The sequence below is a fragment of the Lactuca sativa genome, chromosome 5 (genome assembly GCF_002870075.4).
Source record: "Lactuca sativa cultivar Salinas chromosome 5, Lsat_Salinas_v11, whole genome shotgun sequence".
NCBI classification, from domain to species: Eukaryota; Viridiplantae; Streptophyta; class Magnoliopsida; order Asterales; family Asteraceae; genus Lactuca; species Lactuca sativa.
In genome coordinates this window covers 20,389,102-20,404,078 of record NC_056627.2, presented here as the reverse complement: position 1 = coordinate 20,404,078, position 14,977 = coordinate 20,389,102, and positions in this window count along the sequence as shown.

Genomic DNA, 14,977 nt, shown 5'->3' with positions numbered 1-14,977 from the left:
AGTTTGGGGTATACCACCATCACATGTGATGGTTGGTTACAATTATTCAAGATACAAGAACCTGTGTATGCCGAGTTGTGTTGGGAATTTTTTGCTACCATCTCATTCCGAGGTGGTAGTGAGTATTACAACCCCAACACAATTTATTTTTCTTTGGGCGGGGAGCTGCGACAGTGCAGCATTGCTGAGTTTTCTTGGAGGCTGGGGATTTATGATCAGAGCACGATGATGACTGAGGACTTTGAATTCCAGAACTACTTTGAGCACTTTCACTACAGCATTTATCCACTTTTTGTGAAGAATTGTTACTGGGGATTTTCTAAGAAGCTTGTTCCGTGAAATTTTCGAGCTGTCAACCTCACGAGGCACATGACACCCAAGACATGGGTGAGCTGTTCCCATGTCTAAATTCAAGTGAAGATGGAGCTGAAGAAAAGAGTATCAACCTATCGACTGCTACCCCAGGGGAGTTTGTTCCAATTCTCTTTATATTTGCATTTTTATTTTTTTTGGCATAATATGCAATGAGGGCATTGCATAAAATAAGTGTGGGGTAGGGGGTTGGTCACATATTAGAAAATTTAGAATCTTAATTTAGGCTATTTTTTTAAAAATTGTTGCATACCAAAAATATTACTTAGGACTTAATTTAGAAAATTTTGGTAAAAGCAAATTAGGATTCCATGTTAGAATTGTGTTGATAATTGCATGAAAACCCAAATGTTTAGTTGAGCCTATACACATTCTAGTGCATTTGTGGCTTCCTTATTCCAGTGAAATCATGGGACAAAAACACGACCCCGCTCAGCCTGAGGGATGTAATATGTTTAGCAGCCTAAACCTTAAATGTATCCAAGAAAATTATTATCGTTAGCCAATAAAGGTTGAGGTTGAGCGCCCCTGCTTAAGCATGTAGGTTTTTAGTGAAAAAAAAGTGAGGTACATGTAAAAAAAAGAGAGAGAATTGCAAGAAAAGTTGAAGAATTTTGGAGCAAATAAAGTGAAGATCAAAAGATCAAAATTCCAAGAAATCCAAAAGTTGAAGATACCAAAAAAATCAAACAATAAAGGTGGTGAATTCAAAGAGATCAAAGATCAAATTATCAAGAAAGTGAAGAATTCAAAAGAGCTCCATATTCATATCATAAATTGTAATTCTAGATTATGTATGCTTGGGTTGCTCAACTAAAAATACCTTGAGGGTAAGAGGTTTTCTGCGGATGGATTCGGAGGGATGCATAAAATGAGCATAGTTCGGGGTGAGTGGGCGAGTGTTTATGAGGATTGTGAGTATTTGGAGTATGGGGGTATTTAGGACAATTTTAGACACAAATGCATGTGTTGCGGTCTTGGCATAATGGCTGGGCTAGATTGGAGTTGTTATATGTGATTCTAATATGTTTAAAATTCAATTTTGCTGGGGGGCAAACAAAAGACAAGTGTGGGGTATTTTGATATGTGCATAATTAGTTAATTATTTAGCATACATTTTTATTCATTTTTAACTAATTATGTGTATAATGTGGACAAAAGGTACTTAATATTGTTTAAATTTTGTTTTCAGTCCAAAAGACATGCTTGGGAGTGAAAGGGAACAAGGGGAAGCAATTAGAGACCAAAAAATAAAGATTGAGGGACAAAAGCTTACCTACTCGGCGAGTACACGAGCCTACTCGGCGAGTCCATCAGAATATTCCAGAAGATAAGCCACGACTCCTGATTTGAGACGGATAACTAAGAACCTACTCGGCGAGTTGGGTCTGCTACTCTCCGAGTACACCCTGTTTTGAGATAGTTATAAAAACCGAGCCTTTATCCAATGGGGATACTTTTCTGGCATTTTTTGAAGATCCATCTGCGATTGAGAACCCTTGAAGGCGCTGAGGAACTCTAATCTTCAATCTTTTGAAGAATCAAAGCAACTAGGTTAATCATTCCACTTAGCTTTAGGAATTAAGTATGTTTAGTCTAGTTAAACTTGTTTTTGTGTTTGTTTTTACTGCAACTATGAGCTAAATACGTTTTTGTTCCTGTTTGGGGAATACCAAGGAACTCCTATTGTTTAATTCTTAGCTTTTGATTGATTGTTTATTGGTGATTTATTAAATTAAGTTTGTTAAAGAACCTTATGCATTAATCACAACTATTTTATGTTAATTGGAAGACAATTAAGCTGCATGAACATCTCTTAGTTGTTAACCTCATATGTCTATGTGAACACTTAATCATATGCTTAGGAATAATGATTATGAAACTAAGATTAACAAGAAAATAGGTAGATTAATGTGTGAGCTTGTTTGAGAAACCATCAAACAAGAGGTTAATGATGGGTTTTAGCCATAAGAACTTTCCTATGTGCGCATGCAAAACCCTAATGCTTGGATCTAGGCTTTCTAATTAAACATGCTTTGAATCCAAGACTTCTAATGACTAATTAGGTGTAAAACAATACAAAATCAGATCTAGAAGCATACCTTTGAATCTCTTGTTATATCTTGTTGTCTTAGAGCTCTAGAGTTACAATTGTCACTCCTCTAATGGCTTACAAACACCAAATAGCAAGGAGGATGATTTGAGAGAGAGGATCGAGGAGGAAATTTGGCCAAGGATTCTCTACTTGAGATGAGATGCCGATTTCCCTTTGCCATAGGGTCTATTTATACTTGTAGACTCCTTAAGGGTTACAACTTAAACCCTAGTTGGATAATCTTTCCTTAAAGCAATCCAAATCCATTCCTTAGATAACCTTGGACGATTTTAAGCTATCCCTAGCTTCTAGAATTCGTCCATCCTCTATCCAATAAGGATTTACAGTCTAAAGTTTAACTATCAAACAATTGACAGTTTATACCCTCTTATTTAATTAATCTCTTTAAGTCACCAAATTAATACCAATTAATTTATGACTTATATTAATCAAATAACAATATTATTATTCTTTATATTATTCTCATAATATATTAATAATATTTATTCTCTCTTAATAAATCATCCTATCAAGTTGCTATGGTGAAGGAAACCCAAAAGGACCATGCACAATCGGGTCAAATACTTGCCTAATATAGTTGCAGCCTTAGACACTATTCCAACAGTCTCCCACTTGGATAAGTCTAGTAACTATATGCACAAGTACAACTCGATTTGCAATCGTAGCTCTCAAAGACGCTGTCAAACTCTGATCTAATCAATCTTGTCCTTTAGATAAGGGATCGTACAGTCCTCAATTAGATATCATGCTGACAATTCTATGGAATGATTAGTCAAGCATTTAGGTTTCTCGATATCTGATTTATTTGACATAGAACTTAATCGAACACATCAATTCAGTTCTGACCGGGCCCGACACATAAGTCAAATCAAATCATCGAGCGGCCGAGATATCGCTTTTACCTTCTTAGGATAAAAGTTACAGATAAACTTCGACTTATATGCATTTACATATTCATTAACCAACTATACACAACAATTCGTTTTATAACACCGAGTTACTGATGCGTTTTCGCATTATCAATGTACAATCAATTAACAAATAACAAACCATATATCTAGGTTTTAAGACTATATGATATCATTGTCTTGCGATCACCCTTTTATATCATATTCCATAAGGTGATTCCAGCAAGCGCGGGTTTGTTCCAATGCTCAAAACCAGTTCATAAGCACTCATGAACGTCGTAGCAATCTTTTGCTATGTCTAATACCATTTAGACAATCTACGCACCAATTCACGACAATCTTCATTCATATCTACTTCCAACATATGAACGATTGTGGACAATTTGAATAATTCAATTATTCTTAATAAACTCAATTATTCTGGAAGTCAAAACATGCAAAATGAAACAATAGTTAAACAATTAACATAAGACAGTAACATTACTTATAAATAAAACTCCTTTATTTAATCATCAAATGTTAATTACATTTATCTATTACACGTTTCTACTACTATCTAATCTATGCTAATATCATCCTTCAGCCCAATACTCCTAGCATGCTGCAAGTGCTTAACCCTACTCAGTCCCTTGGTAAGCGGATCTGCTGGGTTATCTTCTGATGATATCCTCTTCACTACGAGTTGTCCTTCTTCTACACGATGTCTAATAAAGTGATATTTTCTGTCGATATGTCTTGATCTACCATGATCTCTCGGTTCCTTGGTCAAGGAAACCGCTCCTTCATTATCACAAAATCTCCATGGGCTCCTTTATGGCAGGTACAACTCCAAGATCACTGATGAAGTTCTTCAGCCATATTGCCTCCTTCGACGCTTCGCTAGCTGCAATGTACTCTGATTCGCACGTTAAATCAGCTACGGTTTCCTGCTTGGAACTTTTCCAAGTCACTGCTCCTCCATTTAGGGTAAAGACCCAGCCCGAATGCGAACGGTAGTTGTCCCTGTCGGTCTGAAAACTGGCGTCACTATACCCTCGCACCTTCAAGTCATCACTCCCTCCGAGGACTAAGAACGATTCCTTCATCCTCCGAAGGTACTTAAGGATATTCTTCACCGCAATCCAATGGGCTCTGCCAGGGTTCCCTTGATATCTACTAACCATGCTCAAAGCAAAGGCTACATCAGGGCGAGTACAAGTCATAGCGTACATGATTGAGCCAACTGCGGAAGCGTATGGTACTCGGCTCATTTCTGCTATTTCAGGTTCGGTACTCGGACTTTGAGTCTTACTCAACTTGGCATTACTTTGTATCGGTAATTCTCCCTTCTTCGAGTTTTCCATACTAAAACGTTTTAGTACCTTCTCTAAGTAAGTGTTCTGACTAAGTCCTATTAGTCTCTTACTTCTCTCTCTTACTATCCTTATTCCCAAAATGTAAGAAGCCTCTCCGAGGTCCTTCATAGCGAAGCACTTCCCGAGCCAGGACTTAACTTCCTGCAGAGTCGGGATGTCATTTCCTATGAGCAATATGTCATCGACATATAGAACGAGGAAGCTTACTATACTCCCACTGGCTTTGACATATACACAAGATTCATCTTCGCTTCATACAAATCCAAACTCTTTGACTTTCTCATCGAAGCAAAGATTCCATCTGCGAGGCGCTTGCTTAAGTCCATAAATGGACTTCTCAAGCTTACACACTCTATTCGGATGCTTCGAATCCACAAACCCCTCTAGCTGATCCATGTAAACATCCTCAGCCAACTTTTCGTTAAGGAAAGCGGTCTTGACATCTATCTGCCAAATCTCATAATCATGAAATGCGGCAATCGCTAGCATTACTTTAATAGATTTTATCTTCGCAACTGGTGAGAAGGTCTCATCATAGTCAACTCCGGGAGTTTGAGTAAAGCCCTTCACGGCCAATCGCGCTTTATATGTGTGTACGTTTCCATCCACATCGGTCTTCTTCTTGAATATCCATTTGCACCCAACGGTCTTACGTCCGAGCACATTATCAACCAAATTCCAAACTTGGTTATCATACATGGATTGGATCTCGCTATCCATTGCCTCTTTCCATTTTTCAGACTCCGGGCCTGCCATGGCTTCCTTATAGCTATTAGGTTCATCAAGATTTATTAGTGTACCATCACTAATATACGTGTCCCCTTCGGTAGTAATATGAAAACCATAAAACTGGGGTTGAACTCTAACTCTATCGGAACGTCTAAGAGGTAAGGATTCGTCAATCGGTTCAACCGAAGTTTCCTCCTCGGGTTGAGTGCCAGTGGTAGAGGTTCCTTCATCTATCGACTTTTGAATCTCTTCAAGCTCGATTTGCCTCCCACTGTCGCCTTGGCCTATGAGTTCTTGCTCTCGGAAAACCCCTCTCCTTGCAACAAAGACAACATTGTCCTTCGGTCTATAGAAGAGATATCCAAAGGATTTCTGCGGGTAGCCGATGAAAATACATCGCTCACTATGAGGTTCGATCTTGTCGTGAGTATCTCGTCTTACGAAAGCCTCGCAACCCCAAACCTTGATATGTGCTAACGAGGGAGCTTTCCCTGTCCACATCTCGTGAGGTGTTTTGGCAACCTTCTTAGTAGGGACTCTGTTAAGGATATGGGCAGCAGTCTCTAAGGCATACCCCCAAAAAGAGATAGGTAGTGAAGCACGACTCATCATAGAGCGAACCATGTCCAACAAGGTTCGATTACGCCTTTCTGCCACGCCATTCAACTGCGGTGTCGTAGGAGGCGTCAATTGTGAAACTATTCCACACTCCTTGAGATAATCATGGAATTCAAGACTTAGGTACTCTGCTCCTCGATCGGATCGAAGCATCTTTATTTTCCTGCCCAATTGATTCTCCACTTCATTCTTGAACTCTTTGAATTTTTCAAAGGTTTCTGACTTTTGCTTGATTAAATAGATATACCCATATCTACTATAATCATCGGAAAAAGTCACGTAGAAGCGGTTCCCATCCTTCGTGGTTGAGCTAGACGGTCCACATACATCGGTATGTATTAGGTCCAATAGACCCTCACCCCTTTCACATGTACTTGTGAAGGGTGACTTGGTCATCTTTCCAAGTAAACAAGACTCGCACGTGTCATCTTCCCTAAGGTCGAATGACTCCAACACTCCATCCTTTTGGAGTTGGGATATGCGTTTCTTGTTGACATGTCCAAGACGACAGTGCCACAAGGATGCTCTATCCATACTATTGGAAGAATCTATGTTCAAAACATCATTTCCTAAGTTATCAACAATCATAACAGTTTCATATATTCCATTACATGGTATAGCTTCAAAATAAAAGACACCATTTAGATAAGCTAAAATAGAACCATTCTCATTATTAAAAGAAAATCTAAAACCTTGTCTAAACAAACCATGAAATGAAATGATGTTTCTAGCCATTTCTGGCGAATAGCAACAATTATTCAAATCTAAACATAAATTATTCCTAAGCACTAAAGAATACGCTCCAATCTTGGTCACAAGCGACGATCTTCTGTTCCCCATGATTAGATTGATCCTCCCTTGCTCCACATCCCTACTTCTTCTTAGTCCCTGCACATTAGAACAAATGTGATAACCACAACCGGTATCAAGAACCCAAGAAATAGCATGATTAGAATTGTTATATTTAATTGTGTATATACCTGCGAAGGACGGCTTGATCTTTCCTTCCTTAATGGCTTGCAGGTACTCTTGGCAGCTTCTCTTCCAATGTCCTATCTTATGGCAGTGGTGGCACTCTGCCTCCTTCGGGTTAGGGCAGGGATTAGCAGGATCAACTTTGGTCCCACTAGAAGAGGCACCATATCGGGCTTTAACCTTGCGATAGTTCTTAGACGAAGCCTTCCTCTTCTTTCCCTTTCCTTGTCCAATTGCCAAGACAGGAGCAGCGGGCGGATTAGGAGTTGGTGCAACAGACTTGTCCTTGAAGTTGCTCTCAGTGACTCTCAAGAGACCTTGGAGTTTGCTTAGGGCGACCTCCTCTTTGTTCATGTGGTAGGTCATCCTAAATTGATTGTAGCGTGGAGGCAAAGAGTGAAGCACCATGTCGATCGCCAAGTCTTCCCCAAATTCAACATTTAACTTGTGAAGACGGTCGACATACCTTTGCTTCTTTTTCAGGTGCACGGTAAGAGATTCTCCATGACCCATCTTAGCGGAAATCATGTTAGTGAAAATCTCATAACACTCTTGTCTCGCGTTTTGGTGGTATCTCTCCAATAAGTCTTGATGCATCTCGTACGGGTACATGTCCTCATAGGACTTTTGGAATTCGGAGTTCATGGTGGCTATCATGATGCAATGTACCTTCGTTGAATCGCGCTCATGAGTTTCAAAAGGGGTCATTTCAGCCGGAGTAGCGATTTCAGGGTTGATTTTCTCGAGCTTCTCATCGAGGACATACTCCTTATCCTCATAGCGAGCAATGGTGCGAATGTATCTTATCCATTCGCTAAAGTTCGTCCCATCGAAAGTGACCTTTTGACAAAGGCTCATCAATGTGAAAGAACTAGTAGCAGCGTTGTTTGCGTTCGACATATACAAATAGAAAGGACAAAGATAGATTAGAATATGAATCCCTAATTATCACCCAATAAGAAAAATTAGGGCTAGGATCCAACAACAATATTTACATATTAGAAAAGGGATGCCGTAATCTAACATGCAAATAATATGAAGGTAAGTGAATGACGATTCACTAATTCTCCACCATAAAAACCTAACTATAAGTCCTAAATGTATTGAGAATTCCTAGGTTCGGATGAGATTCATTGAAACTATTCAATGGCATGTTTAAATCTCAATATGCCCCTCTTGTTTGTGACTAGGATACCGAGGATCACAAAGCGGGTGTGAATTACCATGCAAATTCACATGGTGCCTTCATTGTAACGATCACCTATTCGATGTGCCGGTAAACCACACACGCTCCATCGAACTATGATAAACAATGAATCACCCTTTGCCACCTTTGCTTAGAACCAATTAGTGTGCCGGTAAACCACACACGCTCCACTAACTTCTTAGCAAGGGTGCAAAGTGTAATTTCATGGGATTGCATCAATTCACTTTTCCTAAAGTAACTAAGATTGGGAATTTTTTAAAAAATATGTGTAGTTACTTTGTATATTATACTTTTAATGAGAGGATGAGGTTGCCCTATCCTACCCGTTCGGCTAACGACCCTCCACCGATCAAGCAAGCGGTGGGTGTGAGTGTACACCCATTAAGCGCCATTTTATAGGCCACAACCTTATACCCACCTTATAGATCGGCTTCGTGAATGAGGCCTACTAACGGTAAGACTAGCATTTTAGTTATATATATATATATATATATATATATATATTAATCTTGTAATATTATATTAGTATAGGGTTGTATTTTAAACTTTTAAAAATCTAGGGTTTGAAATTTAAATTGTCTAAATTAAAACTTTTTATCACAAAACATAAATTTCAAAACTTGAGGACAAGTTTTAAACATTTAAAACATGGAGGATCAAATAACAAATAATTCTAATTAACAATTAATTTCCTAATTATCTATATTTGATTTATTCAAGATTTCTTGCAAGATAATTACCAATTTAATCAAAATAATTAATTAATTATCATATAAGGAAATTAAATAGTTTATTAGTTGATAAATATCTTTAATTAGATCAAGATTATAGTCATATATATCAAAAAATCGAATTAGGGTTGATCTAATATGATTAAGGTAAGTTTCCATAAGATAATCATGAAGAAATCCCGAATCTGACCTTTCCTGACGCTTGGACTCGCCGAGTGCACCAAGGGACTCGCCGAGTCAGGCCAACTCGCCGAGTCCATGACTCAGAAACACAAAAATCGAATTTTGCAGTTAAGTTTCAAACAAACAAGCAACAATTTAATAGAAACCAAGCTAGGCTCTGATGCCACTGATGGGTTTTAGCCATAAGAACTTTCCTATGTACGCATGCAAAACCCTAATGCTTGGATCTAGGCTTTCTAATTAAACATGCTTTGAATCCAAGACTTCTAATGACTAATTAGGTGTAAAACAATACAAAATCAGATCTAGAAGCATACCTTTGAATCTCTTGTTTGATCTTGTTGTCTTGGAGCTCTAGAGTCACAATTGTCACTTCTCTAATGGCTTACAAACACCAAATAGCAAGGAGGAGGATTTGAGAGAGAGGAGAGGGGAGGAAATTCGGCCAGGGATTCTCTACTTGAGATGAGATGCCGATTTCCCTTTGCCATAGGGTCTATTTATACTTGTAGACTCCTTAAGGGTTACAACTTAAACCCTAGTTGGATAATCTTTCCTTAAAGCAATCCAAATCCATTTCTTAGATAACCTTGGACGATTTTAAGCTATCCCTAGCTTCTAGAATTCGTCCATCCTCTATAAGTTTAACTATCAAATAATTGACAGTTTATACCCTCTTATTTAATTAATCTCTTTAAGTCACCAAATTAATACCAATTAATTTATGACTTATATTAATCAAATAACAATATTATTGTTCTTTATATTATTCTCATAATATATTAATAATATTTATTCTCTCTTAATAAATCATCCTATCAAGTTTCTATAGTGAAGGCAACCCAAAAGGACCATGCACAATCGGGTCAAATACTTGCCTAATATAGTTGCAGCCTTAGACACTATTCCAACAGTTAATTGAACCACTAATTTGATTAACCACTACAAATCTTATTTAATCCAAATTATTAATCTAAGGAATTAATTAGTTTAAACACTTGATCACTGCTTGAATTAATTAATTGTCTAAGGGTTAGGAGTAATGAACATGAACCTAACCACTATAATTGGTAGCCAATAACAATTAATCTATCATAAATACAAAATAACCATAGGAGTGAATTGGTTGAACCTAAATAGAAACATCTTTATCAAATTTGGTGAATTAGTTGTTTGCTTTAGTTACTTAGTTAATTAAGTGTTTTTGTGGCGTGTTTAAGTTTCTAGTCTTGCAAAACTAGAGAAAAACCTTTTACTTTCATTAATTGCTTAGCTAAAATTAGCCATTAGTTTAATTTTCCGTTCCCTGAGTTCGACACCCTACTTATCCAACTATACCATTAAAAGACAAGTTCACTGCCTTTGTGTGCTAAAATTATTAATAAAAAGTAGGAATAAAACAAGTGCATTTTACACACATCAGGCACCCCGAAACCAACACCCCACTAATTATTATTTGTTTTTGGGCTATAATAATCTAAAATAATAATAAAATTATGTTGAATATGGTTGTTATTGTCAAACTTGTCATTTGAGATTGTGCAGGGTTGATAATGCAAATTAGTAAAAGATGTGGACTAATGTAAAGATTTCTTTGTTGATTATCAGGTCAACATGCGGATCCTTGTATCCGATTACCCGGGATATAAGATGAGAGATGGGAGACTGTTTGAGTATAGATAGATAGTTTTTCCTCTCGATTCTCTCTCAGTTCTCTGTAAAAAGGCGATTAGGGTTTTGTATGTTCTAGTTGTTCTTCGTTTGTTCTTCATCTTTCTTTATTTGTTGATTAATCAGTAGATTAGGATGAGTGTTATGTAAGAGAGTGGAGTAGGACTTATGTAGTGAGGTTTTTGTTGTAAGTATATGAAAACCATCTGTCTATTTGTCCTAAAATGATATAATAGATGATGATGTTGCGAAAATGAGTTTCTAAGTTTTTTACATGGTATCAGAGCGTTAGGGCTTTCATATCTGCTTGAAGATTGTTTTCATAAAGGTACTCTTTGTCTCGCTTTGTGTTTTCTTGGTTAGATCCTTGTAGATCTTCATAGCTGGGTTCGTACTGTGATTTCTGTTGAAATCTCAGTAATTTGACTCCTCTGTGAACATCTAGAGTTCTTTTATTATTCTGGATGATTATCAGTTTGATATGAATCATCTTCTGGTTTTTGGTTCTTGAGATTCTGGTACTGCGAGTTTCTTTGTAATCTTGCAGGTTTATCTTCAAGTGGAGATCCTTGAGTGATTGTTGTCATCATCAAGTGGAGATCCTTGGTTGATAAGTCGATTCTTCGTTTTCCGGTCGATTAATCCTGTTCTCTGAAATAACTCTAAACAACGGATTTCATCACCGTTGTCTCTTAAAGAGAACGGAGTAACAAGAGTCGATCCGTTTCATCCGATCTGCTTATAGCTCTGTGAGAAGTTCTCTTGTTCTTTTTTTCTCCTTTCTTAGCTGTAGATGTGGGAGATCCTGGTTGTCTTGAGTACACCAGTTATTGTTATTCATCTTCTGTGTTTTTTTACTCTGTGATTCTTGTCTTGGGCCCCGACATACTGTGGTGACCATCTGGACATATAAGGATCATAGGAGTTTTTGTTTCCTTTTATCTTTGATTGGATTAATCTTGTGTCAGTATGGCTGATTCTCCTCCTGAGACCGGTAGTAGTTCAAAGGTTGATTCCGTGAACTACGATGATCCTCTTTATATACATCCATCTGATAATACTGTAACCACAATTGTGAGTTTTAAGTTGACTGGGATAGATAATTTTCGTGTATGGCGTAGCTCTATGACTAGGAGTCTTAAGGCTAGAAATAAGCTAGGGTTTGTAGAAGGAACTATAAAAAAGGATTCTACTGATGTACTCAAATCCTCAAAATGGGAACGTGCTAATGTTGTTGTGTGTTCTTGGATCCTTGGGTCTCTGTCTGAATCAATTTATTCTGGTCATGCTTATTATGAATCTGTTGTAGACATTTGGAATGAACTCTTTGAAACTTACAATAAGGCAGATGGATCTATTATTTTTAATATACATCAAAGAATTAATGCACTTAAACAAGATGGTTCCTCTCTGTCTGAATACTTTAATAAACTAGATACACTTTGGAAAGAGTTTGATGGTCTTACTAATCTTGCTGAGTGTACTTGTGAGGCTGCTGCTAAATATAATGACCATTCTAAGATTATGAAGCTAATGCAGTTTTTAAGTGGTCTTGATGACTCTTTTAATCAAGTAAAGAGTCATATTCTTTTGATGGAACCTCTTCCAAATGTTAAAACTGCATTCTCAATCGTTTCTAGGGAGGAGTCTCATCAAAAGAATGGAATTTTGACTTCTGGTTCTAATGTGTCTAAAACTCAGTCTTCTGCATTTAATAGTAGATTTAATGATAAAAAGAGTTCTAATTCTAATAGAGGTAGAAATCAAAATCTATAATGTAAAAACTATGGTCTCAAAGGACATCTTATTGATAGATGTTATAAACTGATAGGTTACCCAAAGGATTTTAAGTCTAGAAGTGAGTCACTTAATGATAATCAAAGAAATCAGAATAAGACTTTTCCTATTAATTCTTCTTCTGTTCCTTCTAGTAGTGTTTCTTCTTCTAGTGTTGTTTCTAGTGTTCCTAGGAATGATGGTACATATTGTTTCACAAGTGAACAATATCATAAACTGTTGAGTCTTATTAATGAAAGATCCTCAACTTCTGAGGATACTTCAGTCAATGCTAATATGGTAGGTATTCCTTTTTTTAATGCCTATAACTCTACTATCAATCATCAAAAGTGGATTGTTGACTCGGGTGCAAATCAACATATGACTTCATCTGAGTCTCTATTACAAGACACTGTTGATGTTTCTAAATTGAATCTTCTTGTTAATCATCCTAATGGTTCTTCTTCTAGGATTGAAAAAATTGAAAACTTACAGTTTTCTGAAAAATTAACATTATTTGATGTCTTTGTTGTTCCTGGTTTTAATGTAAATCTTCTTTCTGTTCACAAGATATGCAAAGACACAAATTGTGAGGTTGTTTTTAATGAAACTTGTTGCAAAATTCAGGATTTACAATCCAATAAGGTTGTGGGGAGTGGTAGAGAGTCTGGGGGATTGTATTATCTAAATGTTTTTCCCTCAGGTATCAGTTCTTGTAATTCTGTTAAGTGCTGTGTTTCTAAACTTACATGGCATAGTAGGTTAGTTCATCCTGCTGAACAATATTTGAATTCTTTAAAAGATGTTCTTCATTTTGATAATTCTTTTCTTCCTCCTTGTGACATTTGTCACAAAGCAAAACAAACTCGTGAGTCTTTTCCTCATAGTGATCATAGTTCTTCTAAACTTGGAGAACTGGTTCATTTAGATATATGGGGTCCCTATAGAGTGTCTACTAGAGAAGGCTATAAGTTTTTCTTGACTATTGTGGATGATTTCACAAGGGCTACTTGGGTTTATCTTTTGAAAAGTAAAGATGGAGTTTATGCTAGCTTTACTTCTTTTTTTCATGTTTTGATAAATCAGTTTGATTCTAAAATTAAAACAGTTCGTTCTGATAATGGAACTGAGTTTTTAAATCATAAAATGGAATCTTTTCTTAATCTTAATGGTATTATTCATCAGACTACTTGTGTTTATACACCCCAGCAAAATGGGATTGTTGAAAGGAAACATAGGCATATTCTTAATGTTGCTAGGTCTTTACTTTTCCAATCTGGTCTTCCAATAAAATATTGGGGAGATGCTATTCTCACTTCAGTATTTTTGATAAACAGAATGCCAAATTCAGTTTTAAAAGGACGGTCTCCTTATGAATTAGTGTTTAAGAAAATGCCTGTGTTTGATCACCTAAGAGTCTTTGGCAGTCTATGTTTTGCTACCAAACTTAATAATTTGGATAAGTTTTCTGAAAGAGCTGAAAAGTGTGTTTTGCTAGGGTATTCTTCTGAAAAAAAAGGTTATAAACTTTTGAGTCTTGATACAAATTCTGTTTTTGTTTCTAGGGATGTGAAGTTTTATGAGTCAGTCTTTCCATTTAAGTTGAAGTCAACAGCTATTGATAATCAATTTGTTTTTAGAGATTCAGTAGACCCTTTTTCCTATGATGATTATGATAATTCTGAATATGTGAATGATTTAATAGATCTCAATGACTTGAGTGTTAACCATCAAATGGATGGCTCTAATGCAGCTCAGGATCTTGGTGAAACCTTGATTGATACTACTTTTGATAATCATAACCAGACTAGCGAGGTATCTGAACCTTCATCTGATAGGACTATGCCAAGTTATTAAGATTCAACTGAGGAAAATAGTCATTTAACTTCATTGCCTTCTCTAGGACAGTCAATAGGGGCGTCTAGGTCTAGGAGAGAGTCTCATATGCCTGTTAAATTCAATGATTATATTGTTGAAGGGAAGCATAGATATGGAATTGAACATACAATGAATTATTCTGTTCTTAGTGCTGAAAATAAATGTTTTTGTTCTAATTTAAATAAAACAATTGAACCAAAAACTTTTGAAGAAGCTTGTGTAGATTCAAATTGGGCTAAAGCAATGAATAATGAAATGGAAGCTTTATATCGTAATCAATACTTGGGACATTGTAGAACTTCCTAAAAAACGTAAACCTATAGGCTGTAAGTGGGTTTATAGGATTAAGTACAAACCTAATGGGGAAGTAGAGAGGTATAAGGCTCGTCTTGTAGCTAAGGGTTATAATCAAAGAAAAGGGGTTGATTATCAGGAAACCTTTTCTCCTGTAGCAAAAA